Genomic DNA, 13,400 nt, shown 5'->3' with positions numbered 1-13,400 from the left:
AAATGAAGACCAAGATCTAAATATTATTGTCTATCATCACCCTTATCTGCTGTTTTGGTTTTGCATCATGGCTGGATCTCTTCTAAATGTGATTCAAACAAAGATGCAATTGACAGGAACTAGAACACAAATTCATATGGCCCCATTATATTACTCTACTGGATTCTTTCTGTATCATAGATGCACAAGGACAATTTCAAAGGGAATTCGAGAAAAAAAATGTTCACAGTTTAACACAATATGAATTTATTATTTGTGTTTTATTTCCTAAATAATCTTCCTAAACTGTCTCAAGGGCACTCTAAAATAATTAAAATATTGAGAATAGCAAGATAAAAAGCAGTAAGTTTTCTTTCCAAACTGTTTTATAAAAAGTCTTCCTTCACTGTTTTGAACATGAGTTATTTTGAGAACTTAGCACAGGAAAACAAAATTCTCAATGCAGGAATCATTTTACTGCTTGGTCATATGAAAGGAAAACAACATCATGGATCTTTCTTGCAAAGCTGGACAGGTAGAAAATATGAAAGTATGTAAAACCAATCAGACTGTGTCTCTAGAGAATTTCTCATCTCAAGTGTAGTTAACAAACTCCCAGTCCGTTGTCATAATTAGATACAGCCTGTAACCCATGTATATGAGCCTGTGAATAGTGTAAAATAAACTCAAAATAAAATCTTCTTATAGTACAAGATATGGCAGTCATTAAACTAAGATACAGCAAGTGTTATGAAGCATGAGAATATGGTACTTGAATTCTGTTTATTCAAAAGTCTTCACTGAGCTGAGGGTGTAACTAATTCAATTACTGATTTGAATATGTATTATATTTTAATTGTTGAAGCTGTGAAAAGAAGCATTGCCTAAGGATGCAATTAATAAAAATATCTAATCAGCTTGAAGTTAATCATTTAACTTTTTTTATTTAATGAAGATCTAATTTCTAGAACAATTGTGCCTATATTTTTTGGAGGTACATACCTATACTCTGGTCTATCTAGTGCACAAATCACTTTAGAATCATACTAGTTTACTTCAACTGCTTATCTAGGGAATGTTAAATAGGAGAGAAAGGTTTGGGTTTTTTCCATAATTGAAATAAAGGTACAATGAACAGTAACTTCCTGATGTTTTGTCTAATCAACATAACAGTGTAGATTTACTCTGCCTATATATGGAACTGTAGAAGAAAGTTGAGAAAGAATAACTATTAATAAGTATAGGTTATACAATAATTATATGTTGCAGACCAGCTATAATTTCTGGATGGATATTCAGACTATATTTACATTGCATAGAAGGATAGACATCAAAATTTATTTGATAAATGTGTCAAATATTGATGAAATTTGAGTATCAAAAGGATGCTCTCAGGATGCTGTGTCAGCATGTTTTTGTCATCTCAAAATGGCTTAAAAATACAGGAAATTATTTTCTCACTTAGTTTGAAGTCAGAAGTAGGGCAGGTCCAAGTTAGTTCAAGTTTTTTAAAGCTCCAAGTTCTTGGAATTCGCTGGTTGGCTTTTGTCCTGAAACTTGCGCCCTTGTGACCAGAATATGGTTGCAGCATCTCGTAACAATGAAGCCTGAACACAAGGTGTAAACCAAACCACTATACATGGTAACCTTTCCATAACCAATCATATTCTTGGCAAAGCCCTCATTCTTGCTTGGTGATGGATAAATTAAATGTTTTCTTATTCAATAATCTATTCTAATCTGGGATTTTCTACCTAATCCTGTTATGATAGCAGTCACAAGTAGTCAGAAATCCAAGTATTATCAGTATTAGCACATTGTCCATCACTGGGGTGTCCTGGTGGGAAGAAGAGAGGAAAGGGAGGAAAGAAACGCTCCTTGGATAAGTGATGGTGACTGATGGTTCCCTGGTGGAAAAAGCTGTCTTCAATTGGGATCATCAGCTGCTGGGTGGGTCGGGAGAATTTGACTTTTTAATAATTATTGATTATTTCAACATAGCTGGTGGACATATTTTTCTAGACACACCCCTACCTTTTAGCCACATCTCAGTTGTGTTTCTCTTCAGAGCCCACAGTTTATGCACACTCCCTTTAGGAGGTGTGTCCCCCTGTTCCATTGCTCTACCGCCAGGCTGGCTCACAACTGCCCTTCAGCTAACCTCAGAGATCTCCTTTGGAAATAGAGAAACTTGTGGGGTCTTACTTGCTGCCCTCTGAGAGCTTAGGGAATGAAGAGAGGGTGGGTGATTTTGCTTATCTTTTTATCCCACCATGTCCTGTTGGCTCAGATCCGTCAAGGATCCTCTTGCCTTTAGAAATGTCCAGGTGAGAAGCAGGTATCATTCATATGGTTCGGCATACATGCAAACTTCAAAAGTTTTATGTTCAGGCTTCTGTCCACCCTGTCTGACCTGCTTGGATGTAGGAAATATTCACGCACCAAACTCTGATTTGCCCAAACTCTGCCAACTTTAGTATATTTTTCTCCCCACTACCTCTTGTTTATACCTCCTGTGGCATTGTTGGGGGTGGGATAGGAACACATCAAGCATGTTATGGCAAAGTCTCCATTAAGCCTGGCCATTGGTCACCTAGGCTGGGGGATGATCTTGATAGAGGAAAAAGCCTGATATCTGCTGCCAGGGATTCAGGCATCTGAAGTCTTAACTGGAGCTGAAGGATCCACTTTCTAGATGACTTACTCACAAGGCTGTTGGCTGGAGGCCTCAGGTCTTTGCCACATGGGCCTCGCCCCGGGACTGCCTGAGTATCCTTGTAACATAGCAGCTGACTTGCTCTAGAGTGAACATTCTGAAGAGGAGAGATTCGGAAACCACAATGTCTTTTATGACCTTATCTGAGATGTCACACACTGTCACAGTCACTTTATTCTAGTCATTAGAAGTAAGACCAAATCCTGGATCCGTGAAAGGGGAAGTGAAGTAAGCTCTACTATTTTGAAGGGGGGGTCAAAGAACGTGTGGACACTTTAAACCACCACAATGTTATTATTCTTTTCACTGAGGCACAAAAAAGAAATTTAACTTGACCAAGCTTACACGGTAAATGTTCTGACTCCATTGTGTGTGTGTGTGACGGGGCATTGATTTTCCCACACTACCAAGCAATTCTTAGAATCCAGCTGGCTGTCCTACAATTCAACTCAATCCTGACACTATCTACTCAAGTTAGCATCAGGGTAGAAAGCTCATTCCCACAAGATTGCCCTCCACTTCAGATGCCAATAGCAAGTCCAGTTTGTCATCTGGCCTTCTAACCAAACTGCTATACATTGGAGGTTCCCATAATCCCTTCCTTGGGTTTGATTAATTTGCTAGAATGGCTCAAAAGACTCAGGAAAACTGTCTGCTCACTAGACTACTGGTTTATTACAAATGATATTAAAGGATATTTATCAATTAAAGGATATTTATCAATAGCCAGATGAAAAAATACATAGGGTTAAGTCCCGAGGTCCTGACAAAGGAGTTTTTGTTTTGTGCACAATGGCACATGGAAATTTTCAGGTTCAACTTGGAAGCTCTCTAAATCCCATCTTTTGGGGGTTTTATGGAGATTTTATTACATAGTCATAATTGATTAACTAATTGGCCATTGGTGATTGATTCACCCTCCAACCTCTCTTCCCTCCCTGGAGGTAGGGGGTTGGGACTAGAAGTTCCAACCTGCTAATCGCAAGGTTGGTTCTCCTGGAAACCAGTCCTCATCCTTATGTGGGGTCCAAAAGTCACTTCATAAATATAACAAAAGAAGTCTTTGTTGCTCTCATCTCTTAGGAATTCCAAGAGTTTCAGGAGCTCTGTGCCAGAAATGGGGATGAAGACCAAAGATATTTCATACTATAAATCACAATATCACACATGGTTAGCAGCCAGGGGAGCTGAGACACAAGCCCAGATAATCTGACTCCAGTGCCCAAACTCATAACCACAACATGAAACTGGCCTTTCCATGAAAAAAAAGATTGATTTCTTAGGATTGTGTTATATGCATTGACATGGAATATTCATACTTCCAGTATAGTACAATAATTGTCTGGAATTAGAAATTCTAAGTTATCTTGGCCAAACAGAAGAGTTGCCATTGGGCTTGGAGGGATGTAAGATCCTTCCAAGAAGGTTGGATGGATATAAGATCATGCCCAAGATGTCATCTAGGGGTGGAAAAGTAGAATGGGGAAGTGAAACTGTTCTTTTTAGATTGGGGGAAACATTGGGAGAACAGAGCATCTGGAGATAGGTGGAGAAAAGTTATTTTTATAAAATAACAATATAGATTATTAGTGCCTGAAAATGGAAGGTGATTATTAATGGGATAGAAAAGTTCATCAGATTTCCCAAGTTAGCAAGGAGGAATTTGAGCAAACCAGAAAAATAAAGAAAAAAGAGGTCATAGCAGAATAAACTAAATAAATTGATAGTGAAAGTTAAAAATAAGAGATTGAGGTATAGCAAACAAAAAGAAATGATTATTGGACCAGGAAGAAAGAAAGGTTATGGACACTACCTAAGAAAATGAGAGACATTATTTAACAATAAAAGGCAAAAGTTAGGAAGCAGATATGTCATAAATTTATATGCACAAATAGTATGACAGCTAAGTACATAAAGCAAAAATTACTAGAAATATAAGACAAACGATAAAAATACACTTATGCAAGAAATTTAATATATTATAAAAATTAGACTGATACAGTGAATTTAAAAATAACCAAATTCATGGTGTAGGGGTTCAGAATGAACCTCCCCTAAAGTGTGTCACTTTTGCATGAGGATTATTTTAAGCTAAAAGGAATCAAGATCCTGAGGGTTTAAGAGAAACTACTACCCCTCTTTTAACTACCTAGAAGAATTTAAGCAGGGGATTTTTCCTAGGAAAGACTTATTACAGATACATTTTACCTAAGTGGCCCCATCTATATGGCAGAGCAAACGTCTAATTACCAAACATCTGATCTTCTTCTTATCATCCTGTGAAAGAACCTTCTGTCCTTAGAAGCCCCAGGCCCCTATCCCATTCCTTACCTTGGGATGGCACATAGACCATTTTATTCTTCTGTTTCTGACCCTCTGATATACGTGGGGTCTCTGATCCTCTCATGTATGTGTGATACCTGTATATATTAAATTAAATTTGATATTCTCCTGTTAATCTATATCATGTCAATTTAATTCTTAGACCAGCTAGAAAAACTTAGAAAGGTAGAGGAAAGTTTTCTTTCCCTCCAACAATAGGGTCTAAATAATATAACGGTAGCCTACAAATAATGAAAATATGCTGGTGTCAAAGTAAAATGCACAACATAAGAGTTGTGAGTTTAAGTTTTACTCAGGATCTTACTGAGGACTATAGCCTGGGAGACAGACACTCAGTTAGTCCTGAAGAAACTGCTCAGAAGAGGCAGGGGAAAAGCCAGTTTATATATGATTTGTGACTAGGGAATACGTGCAGTCAAGCTTACATCTTGGTGAAAGATTACTGCTAATCACAAAGAAGAGATATCTTGAGATAATGATTTTAGTGCTTTTCTATGTATGGGAAGATGCAAGAATCTGAGTTCATCATAATTCTTTCTGAGATATACATTGAACTATCTAAGAGGACTGCTTGTCCAAAGCACAGAGTGACTCATCCTGTTTTTCATCCTGAATTCCTCCCAGAGTGCACTGTTGGTGGGCAACTGCAGTGGGTTACCACTTAACCCTTATAGAACTGAGGGGTAAGTAATACCCTTTGTTCTTCCTTTTTCACCCTGGATCAAGAGAATTTTTGAGGTGTTTATTTCAGATTCACTATCATTTCCTTATATGATCTTAGACTTTAAGCCAGAGAAAAGTGCAGACTCTGATGTATTTAAACACATTTATCCACAAACTGCTTGTATTCTAAAGGAAGACTTGCTCAACATTCCTTCAATTTAGGGATTGTTTTCTAACTGCTACAATATAAATGAGTCAATCTAAGTTCTTAATAGAAGCATTACCAGGCCAAAGTTGAGTCCATTTTTCTGCCTCACAGCAAGGCCAATCTACTGACACCAGATTGTGGTGAAGGAAAGTACAGTGTTTATTTGCAGGGTACCAAGAAAGGAGAATGGGCAGTTCATGATCAAAAGATCCAAACTCCCCAGTGGCTTTCAGGGAAAGGTTTTTAAAGGCAACATTTGGGGTAAGGGTGGCAGTTCATGGACTTTCTTCTGATTGGTTGGTGGTGAGGTAACAGGGTGATGTTCAGGAACCTTAATGATCAACCTTCTGGTTCCAACCAGTCTGGGATCTACGTGCTTGTGGTCAGCATGAAGTCACCATCCTCCATCTGGGTGGGGGGTGGTCTTTTCATTATGAAAAGATCCACAATGATTCAATGAATTTTATTTCCAATTAAATGTACCATCACCCTCTAACATGCCATACAGGTTACTAATTCATTCATATTTCAATTAATTTCACATTTAATTTAATTAATATAGTTGTTGCTATGGAACAACTACTCTATGGCCTGCTCTTCAGGCCAGTAAATAAGAATTTAGGCACTCTGGTAGCTAATGCAATATTATTGGATTTTAATGACAGTTTTAATAAAGATGTATGATGTAATTCAGTAGAATCACTTTTATTTACCAAGCATTTTGCAGAAAGCCTGAGACTGTGTAAGAAGTGCTAAATATATAATCCCTTTGCATAGTTGTAATTTAGAGATAAAATTTTATTTAATATGAGATATAGATGGAAGCACAAGTTAGATTATTGGTAGAGTATTTAGCCCATGCATCAGTCTGTCTCCTAGTTTGTATTGGGAATGTAGGTGTGTTACCAAACCAGGTCTCTTTGCTAGATGCACAGCAAGCCAAAGGCTGAGACATGGAGGTTTGTGACCGAGAAGGAGTTTATTCACAAGGCAGCCAAACGATGAGACAGGAGAGCTAGCCTCAGATCCGTCTCCTCAAATCCCAGTGGTTTGGGATATTTATGGGATAAGTAGGGTGGTCTTAGGCATAGGGAAAGGTGCTTGGAAGTAGAGAAAAAGGTGAGGTAATCGGTCTGGGTTACCTGTTTCTGTATATTCAAAGTGAAGGCACTTAGCATGGTCAGAGGGTGGAGATTTCCCACCGTCTGATGTCAATAAGCCATCATCAGACACCTGCCCAGGGCCAGTTTTAGGGCTGGTGATCCTGACTAGCCCCTGCTCAAACTGGGCAAGATCCAAGCTCCAGTAAAGCAACTGGGTGGTGTGAAACTGGGAAAGTATGCACTTAAAGAGAAAAAAAGAAAGAAAGTAACCACAGAGAGCTTAATTAAGCAAAGGGTTCTTAACAAGTTGTTCCCTTATCTGTTGTTCTGTAAGACAAGCTAAAGAATGTCTATTAGTTACCAGCTTCTGTTAACTCTATGAGGCATGGGGGAGCAAAATTTGCCCCCCAAAATGTCTTTCTGTCATGCAGAATATTTTGAGCTGAAAATAATCAAGGCCCAAAAGAGTCAGGACATCTTTCTTTTGACCTCCGGCTTCGCTACCTGAAGAATTTCAATGAAGGGCCTGTTCTTGGAATAGAGCTATCACCAGGGAATATGGGCTGGGTGTAGCGAGGGAAACTCAACAAGGCCTAGAGATCAGAGGTCTTTGCATGGCCCAATGTTTTGGTAAATATTTGTTTACCAAATGTTTGCTTTTTCATCTCCATGTGAACTGCCTTCCTCCCCTGTGGAGTCCCAAGCCACTACCCCCAGCACCTCTTTTGTCTTCGGCTGAAGATGGCATTTAAGGTGAGGGCTCCTGCCTTGTTGACAAGTTATTAAGTTCTCCTGGGTCTCTCTCCTGTATAAATGTTATTAAATTTTGTTTGATTTTCTCCTGATAATTAGTCTCAGTCAATTTAATTCTTAGGCCAGCCAGAAGAACCCAGAAGGGTCGAGGAAAATCTCTTCCTCTCCGACAGTAAAAACTCTATAAACTTTTCTGTCATGTCTCCATTAGCTTTATTTTAAGCAGTAGGACTATTAATGCCCTTTCCTCCCATTTTTTTCTTTATGTTGCCCAAGTTCTGACAACTCTACTGCCAAATGCTAAGGGCAAAAAATAAAGTTCAAGTTAAGAACTTTTCTGTTTTTAAGACCTCTCGTGAAAGAGGGGAAAGGTTGTGTCTATTTACTAATCTGTGGGATTTCTAAAATTTTACCCTTGTTACGCCTGCCCTCTCATTAGAGGAAGATGGTATTTATGTTGTTGCTCAGTGTAGCTAGCCTCCCAAGGCTACAAAATGTTAAAATCACACATGATTTTCTATTGCCAACTACTTTTCAGCTACCTACTCATAAAATCAAAGAGAATTTTTATGAAACTCAGACATTACCCTTTCAGGGGAAAATTTTCCCTAAAACCATGTTAGGAGTGTGAGTCAGACTGCTTTGTCTATCTCCAAGGTCTCAATCAACTAACAAATGTTTACCAACTTCTACTCAAAGTATTTGTACCAATAGTTCTGATAAATTCAAGCATAGTTTATACATAATCAATCTATTCCCTTGGTCTTCTAGGTGTGTTTCTTCCCAAATCTACCAGATCCTCAAATAACTTTAGGAACCTTCTCCAGAGTTAAACAATGCTGCCATCAGCATCAACTTTGTCTCCAGAATGAGGAAGACTATCACTGTAAAAATCCATTGATGACCTCTAATACAGAGTTTGAACTATTCATCTATAGAAGCATTCCCCAAGAATCAATCACATTTGTCCACCAGAGCCAAGATGAGATCATTCTTTTGTTTTTTTTTAAATGTTTGGCCATGCCTCACAGGTTGCGGGATCTTAGTTCCCTGGCCAGGGATTGAACCCGTGCCCTTGGCAGTGAAAGAGTCCTAACTACTGAACTGCCGGGGAATTCCCAAGATTATTCATTGTTAAGCCTAGTTCCTATATGGCTTGTAAGCGTAGTTTATTTTATTCTAGTTTTACAAACTGAGACCAAAGTAACCCGAGTGACTTCCTCTTCTTTGCCAAACCCCACTAGGTCAACAAGCTAAACCCAAATGTGAGGCTTTCCCTACACTGAGAAGCAGTAATTCAAGAAGTGCTGCCCCGAATCTATTAAAATAATCTGAGTTGTGTGGTGAGTACTTGAGGGTAAACAGTGTAGCTTTCTGATAATGTTACATTCAAATATCTACATGCAATCAAGCTTTTAGATTAACAATTAGTAATCAGAGCATACAAAATAAAATCAGGAAATAGATTGGCAAAAATTTTAAAGTGTGACAAAACCAAGTTTTGGCTAAGACACCTACTGCTAACGGGAGTCTAAATTGCTATACATACTTGGAAAACAAGTTGACTTTACCTTGACATCATAAATAACCTATGACCCAGAAATTTCACTCCTAGGTTTATACCTTAGAGAAGCTCTTGAACTTGTGAATCTAAAGACATATACAAACATGATAACAGCATTGTTTTTTTATTTTATTTATTTTTGGCTGTGTTGGGTCTTTGTTGCTGCCCGTTGCGGTGAGTGGGGGCTACTCTTCGTAGCAGCATGTGTACTTCTCATTGCGGTGGCTTCTCTTGTTGTGCAGCACAGGCCCTAGGCCCACGGGCTTCAGTACTTGTGGCTCGCGAGCTTAGTTGCTCTGTGGCATGTGGGATCTTCCTGGACCAGGGATCGAATCCGTGAGCCCTGCATTTGGCAGGCAGATTCTTAATCACTGCACCACCAAGGAAGTCCCAACAGCATAGTTTTTAATAACAAATATTGGAGACAGCCTAAATGCCCATCAAGAGTAGAATTGATTTAAAAGGGAAATAGAATGGTGGTACAATGGAATAGTTTACAGCTCTTAAGATAAAGGAGCTATAATTAAGTATATCAACAAATACACATTTCGAAAATAAGATGTTGAAATTTAAAAAGTCATCAAAACAATAACACACAGTCTATACCATTTTTATAAACTCTGAAAACATGCAATACTAAATACATACTATGTGGGGAAGATTTCATATAAAGCAACACATTTTTAAAAGGCAGGAGGATGATAAGTACAAAATTCACAATAGTGGTTATCTCTGAGGGCAGGAAAGGAAAGATGCAGTATAGGGAAGAAAACCCAGGCTGTAGAGGCAGACTTCTTTTTCCTTAGCCATGGTGCGCTTTGTTTCTTCATACTTTCAAAGTGTTATAGAATTTACTCTTTTGTGTTCATGGAATAGTCCTTAATCATATATTTATTGTTTGTTTGTTTTTTTTTATTTTTTGCGGTACGCGGGCCTCTCACTGTTGTGGCCTCTCCCGTTGTGGAGCACAGGCTCCGGATGCGCAGGCTCAGCGGCCATGGCTCACGGGACCAGCCGCTCCGCGGCATGTGGGATCTTCCCAGACCGGGGCACGAACCCGTGTGCCCTGCATTGGCAGGCGAACTCTCAACCACTGCGCCACCAGGGAAGCCCCCTTAATCATATATTTAAATGAAGTGTAAAATATAGGACAGATGGGGTAAGGAACTACTGCTTTTAATTAGAAGCTATTACATATTATTTTTAAAAGCATACATATTTTATACTCACATAAACAGATAAAAGCTTTCAGAATTTGCCTCCAAAAAAGTGTGTATGTGTTTGGGGGTAGGGATGTTAGGGCATCTTTGTAGGCCCTGAAATAAAGCTATCTCCATGATATATTTGGTCCCATTTGTGTATAAATCTTTTAAAGTATATATACATCCTAGAGTACGCAAAGAAAATTTCTACTGCAGTCGTCTCTGACAAGTAGATTTACTTTGCCTTTTATTGTATTTTCATTTAATCTTACTGCTTACTTAATTAATTAACACTATATGAGCTTTACCTTTCTGATCAAGTTATTTTTTGAATGAGGGCAGGAGGTAGGAGGAGAGGATGAAGGAAGGGAGAACTTCTGGAGATCCCAGCAATGGGCGCAGCGCCCCTGCCATCCGTTCTGGGAGCGCTGAACCCTCCTCCAGCATCCTAGTCCGGCCGGGCGACCAGGCAGAGACCAGGCCACCCGGCGGGAGGGGCGGCGGGCGGCGGGCGGTGAGCGGAGACGGGCCTCACCCCGCCCCACCAGCTGAGCACCTGGGCCGTTGCCCTGGCAGCAGGGCCTTGCTGGCGTGGCCAAAACTCACAATCGGTGGGTGTCGCCGGCTCCCACCCCGCCCCTGCGCTCACCTGGCCTCTCGCTCGCCCTTGGCGGATCCGCGGCCCATGGGCGCACACACCCCCTTCCCTGCTGCCCCGCGCGCCTGCTCGGCTGCTCTGCCCAAGCGGACACCATTCACGTCCGGGCGCCCAAGCCGGGCTCTGGGAGCCCGAGGTCGTGGCTGGGACCCGCGCCAGGCGGCAGAGAACCAGAACCGGCCCCCTCAGGCCGAGGCGCGTCTGTGCCCGGACGACTCTGATCATCCTGGCGACTAAGAGGTGAGCTCGGCACCGTGGTCGCGGCCACCTGGACTTTCCCTTGAAGTGACATCTTACCCACCTTCCCTTCCCGATTTTTCTGAGACTTAAAATTGAACGGAACAGTAAAGAATCCCTGACATCTAAACCTTGGCTTATGGATGAGCTGAAACCCATAGATGTTTGATTTATTCATGGCGAGCCTGTGTTGAGAGACTTGTCTAAATACTTTACAAAGCTGATCTCATTTCTGCTTCACACAGCCCCATGAAGGGTTCACTCCTCTTATCCCCATTTCACAGATAAGGAGACTGAGGCATGAGCTAGGTAGATGACCTGTCCAGGTTTATCTAACTCCTTTGTATAAATAATGATGCAGAGGAGGGAAAACAATGGGCGGCAACAGATCTCCCCACTTCCAATCCTGCACTCTTTCCGCTGTACCTTTCCTCCTTCTGACCAACTACCATTGCCTCATAGGCTCCTTTGAAAAGTTAATGAGCTCTATGGCTCTCTCCCTACAATGGGAAAATGCATCTGGACACACACACCCTGTAGATTTTCATATAATTTCAGAGTATCCAGACTCCAAACATGAACTTCAATTCAAGGAATCCTGTTCTATTCCACTATCTTTTGAGACTGTGCACATGGATGGTTACATGGGGTATGCCAAGGTGCCCCAGGGCTACGCATGCATACTGAGATGTGTGTATATGTGGTGACCCTCCTGAGGATCAGAGAGCCTGTACAGTTTACAAGGAACCCAGGACTAGAGGCAGGACTTCTGTCATTTCCTCCAACAGGGTCAGTCTTGGCAGTTGGTCGTGAAGGACACTGCACAAGGCATTGCTCTCTCCCCAGCAACTCGAAGCGTTAACCAAAAGGAACGCAAGCTGTAAAACTGACCTATGGGCTACTGAATTTCCTTGTAGCTGAATGGGACAATGCCATATGCTGCTAGTTCTTTGTAGGGGTGGGTGCTCTCAGAGGCAACATTGAAGCCTCGATTAGGAGGTCTGTCCTCACAAATGAGCTTGCATCAACTCAGTGTAAGCAATAAGCTCTTGGGGTGCATCTTATCCTGTTCTGTATATGATGTATGTATGCGGTAAGACAACCCAGCATCTAACCAGAATAAGGCTAATAATAATAATACAACAAACCATAAACTCCAGCTAAAATAAATGTCACCAAGCCAAGCTGCAAAGGCCAAGTGGATAAGCTCTGAGGCAGCTCAGGACTTACTGGGAGCCTATTTTACACACATGGTTCTAACAAGCTGCCTTCTCCAGTTCCCAGTCCATCACCCATTGTAAACAGATTAGAAGTGAAGAGAGGGGCTACAGCAAACAGAACGTTGAAGCCACAAGCCACGTGATGGCTGATGTTCTGCAGCAAAAGAGGAGGCACAATGAATAAACAGCAGGCAGAAGAGGGGGAAGACAGGAAGGACCCCATTTGATGGTGGTAACTCCTCACTTGGAAGGCTCTCCTCCTTGTCCTCACCCAGGCTGGGGCTTACTGAAACTGCTAAAAACCTCATAACTCCCCACCCACCAGGCTCAGATCTTTCCCTGAATAATGTACACCATTGCCTTGTGAATAACTCTGCATGCTCAAAGCTTAGCTCACTCCCTGACCAATCTGGACCCCATCCTGGGCTCACCATCTCAGACACAGGTTGCTCAAGACAGAAACTTAGGCGTTTTCTTTGATTTCTTCCATTCTTCAATCTTTTAACTTTCAGTCACCATTTATTGAGCAAATATTTATTGAATGCCACATAGGAGTCAGGTTCTGGGTGATGGAGAGATAATAGTAATTAAAATATAAAGCTTCTATTCCATGAAGACTATATACTAGTGACGGAGACAGATAATACAAAAATTGAGTATATCTATATTTACAGATTTCTAGAAATGTTATATATAGAATGTTTCACTTCATCATGAAAAAAATAAAACAAAGGGATGATGTAACATGGTGGCT

This window comes from Hyperoodon ampullatus (assembly GCF_949752795.1).
Source record: "Hyperoodon ampullatus genome assembly, chromosome: 14".
Classification (NCBI taxonomy): domain Eukaryota; kingdom Metazoa; phylum Chordata; class Mammalia; order Artiodactyla; family Ziphiidae; genus Hyperoodon; species Hyperoodon ampullatus.
Note: the sequence above shows the minus strand (reverse complement) of the source record.